We start from the raw sequence: 3,212 nt of genomic DNA, 5'->3' as shown, positions 1-3,212 counted from the left end.
TCATGAATTCCTCATATGTGTGTGCCTGATCAACATGTGCATGTGGTATGGACTAGTTAGTTAAATCAATTTGGATGACCGAGTCCTGAGTTTAACATAAGTAACAAAAGTAATCCACACCGAGTTTTTCGGTTAATCAACATGAGGAATCATGAGTACAGAACACAATATATGCTTTAGGCCTCATGTGTTTGTCGATTTCCACACAATATATGCTTTCCTAGAAAACAACTTAGCATACACCATGCTAAATCCTTTAGGGAAGAAAAGAGTTAGAGTATACACTCATGCCTAACTCATTGCTTAGGAAAATATATAGCTTAAGAAGTATACACTCATACCCTTCGGTTGACAAACACTAGATAGACATAACATGATCAAAACATTGGCATATTGATATATTAGCTTAATATAATTAGTAGTGGGAATCAAAGCCCTACCTTTTTTATCATTATCAATATAAATCCAATCTTTTGTTTTATTTTACTTTGGGAATTGATTTTAGACATGATTCAGCAGTCATCGTGGGAATGACCCCGTATTTGCACACTATACTACTATGTTGACCTCGTGCACTTGTGGGTAAAACATCTAGTTATTTGCCTATTAATTTAGGTAGGTAATTGTGAACAAGAAGTTTTTAGCGCCATTGCCGGGGATTGTTTGATTTTGTTTGGAATTTTTTTCCTTTAATTTATTTTTGTTTGAAATTTTTCTGTTTTTCTAGTTTTTTCCGCAGTTCCTGTCTTGCCTTTGGAGGTGAGCTCGAGCCCCCAACTAGGGCGATCGAGCGCACATCACGGTGCGATCGATCGCACATCCAGAGAGCAGTATAGTTACTGCACTAATTATAGATCTAATTTTTTTTCTTTTATTTCATGCAAGGTTAGTTGAGTCTGCATCTTCGTAAGTTTTATTTTTAATTTTGTTTTATTTTCCCTTTTTATTTTAACTTCTTTTTGTTATTTTTATTTTTGTTATTTTAACTTCTTTTTATTTTTGTTTTAATTACAAATCTGATTTATTTCTTTTATTTTTCTTTTGTATTTAATTTTCTATTTGTTTTAATCATGTTGAGAAACAACATACCTCCGGTGCGAAGACCTATGAAAAGTTCATTCAGTCCCCAGATCCTCAACTAGCCATCATGCATAAATTTCCAGCCCATTGTGCAGAGCAATTACGATTTATCTCCCCTGCTCAATATGAGTCCACACTATAAAGGCACACCAACAGAGAACCCATATTGGCATATTCGAGAATTCTGTAATCTCTGCAGGACTCAGAATGTTCAGAGTTTAACTCCAGAAGAAATCAAGTTAATCCTCTTCCCTTTTTCTTTAAAAGATAATGCTAAGAGATGGTACAATTCTTTGGCCGCAGGTTCTATTCATACTTGGGATGAGATGGCCACAAAGTTCTTAAAGAAGTTTTTCCCAGCCCACAAGACAAGGAAATTGAGAAGGAAAATTCTGACTTTCCAACAAAAAGATGGAGACCTTTTCTTCGAGGCATGGGAACACTTTAAAGAACTACTTCTCATATGCCATCATCACAATATATCTCAAGACGATCAGGTACTGACATTCTATGAGGGTTTAAATGATCCTAACAAGAGACTTGTAGATTTAGCTTGTGGTAGCATGTTGATGGAGAAAAGCAGCGAGGAAGCCATGGAGCTCTTTGAGACATTCAATGAGCACTCCCAATAATTCACATCTAAAGAGAGACAAGGATTCAAAGGAAAAGGCATAAATGAAGAGAGCATCAATGGTGGAAGTCAGGCTCAAATGGTTGCCATGGAGAAAAAGATGGACATGCTTGTGAAAGCTATGACTAATCATAGCAATGCTCCTGTTCAACAAGTTACACAAGTCAAGGTATGTGCCATATGTTCCCATATTGACCACACCACTAAGACTTGTCCCATGTTTTCAATTGCAGATCAGGAGACATCTCTCATCAATTGGTCTCAACATTCTCATGCAGATGAGCCATCTCCAAACGATTGGCCTCAACAATACCAAGAAGAAGAAGAGTGCCAAAGTCAATCGGTGATCACTCCTCATGGAAAATACATGAAGGATGTGTGCACTTATTATCATGAGCAAACAACCACCACACCTGGGAATGAAGAATTTGTTGAGGAAATTTTTTGTGAGCCAAGTTTTTGGACCCATTGGGAGAGCGCTTTGGTGAATTTGGAGGTGACCTAGACCTCGACAAGTTACTTGAGTATGCTGAAACTTTAAATGAGCCAAGTCTTGAGGATCCAGTGGGAGAGCGTTTTGATCAAATTGGATGTGACCTGGATCTAAACAAATTCCTCAAGCAACCTAAGATGAGTAGTGAGCCAAGTCTGGAGGATCCATTGGCAGAATGCTTTGCTTAATTTGAATTTGATCTGGACCTTGACATGATACGTGAGCAAGCTGAGGCCTTATTGGATTCCACTCCTGAGAACAAGAAGGTAGAAGAGGGGAATGGGGAGCAAACTAAAGTTCTAGAGGAGCTACATCGGGAAAAGGAAGAGAGCACTGAAACTTCTTCAATATCTATTCCCGAATTCCTAAGAATCCAAGAGAGAAGTCTGTTGGGGCTATGTGATGAGCAAATTGGGGACATCAAGATAGATGAATTCCCCAAGTATTATCCAGTTCATGATTCCCTCCCGGATAAGAAACTGTTGGAAAAAACTCAATGTGGTCCTCCCCGATCTATAGACACTCAGAAGCATCTTGCAACAGAAAATATTCATTCCCTTTGGTGCAAGAGAATGAAAGATTGGTGCTTCAAGTTTAAAGTACCACCGTCTGGCTGAAGACGTTAAACTTAGCACTCATGGAAGGCACCCCAAAGCATATCCTTTTTATTTTGTTGTTTGTTTTATTTTACTTATATTTTGTTTTTGTTTTACTTTAGTGTTTGAGTGTTTCAAGTCCCTGATCATTTTTGTTACATTATGTTACTACAATCGAACGCACCCTAAGTGCGATTGAGCGCAATAATGAAATTTTGGTTATTTTACATTCTGTCAATACGATCGAGCGCACCATGCGTGCGTTCAAACCCACATCACCCACACACACACACCATTGCGTGAATGCGATCGAGCGCACTCGGGCAGAAGGCCACGTGACCTATTTTAGGTCACTGTTTCCCCACTGTCATCTCATATCCTCTCCTGCGCTGTACAGACTCCCCACCCCCCC

General features: G+C 38.8%; 1 non-coding gene across 1 annotated transcript; it reads right to left on the bottom strand.

Annotated features, from left to right (window-relative positions):
• Positions 1-1,454: 1,454 nt before the first annotated feature.
• Positions 1,455-1,561, bottom strand: LOC132188872 (small nucleolar RNA R71). The gene has a single exon (XR_009440932.1). It is a non-coding gene; the product is annotated as a small nucleolar RNA R71 (small nucleolar RNA).
• Positions 1,562-3,212: the final 1,651 nt, after the last annotated feature.

Source organism: Corylus avellana, chromosome ca7 (genome assembly GCF_901000735.1).
Source record: "Corylus avellana chromosome ca7, CavTom2PMs-1.0".
Taxonomy (NCBI): domain Eukaryota; kingdom Viridiplantae; phylum Streptophyta; class Magnoliopsida; order Fagales; family Betulaceae; genus Corylus; species Corylus avellana.
Note: the sequence above shows the minus strand (reverse complement) of the source record. Positions and strands in the feature narration are given on the sequence as shown.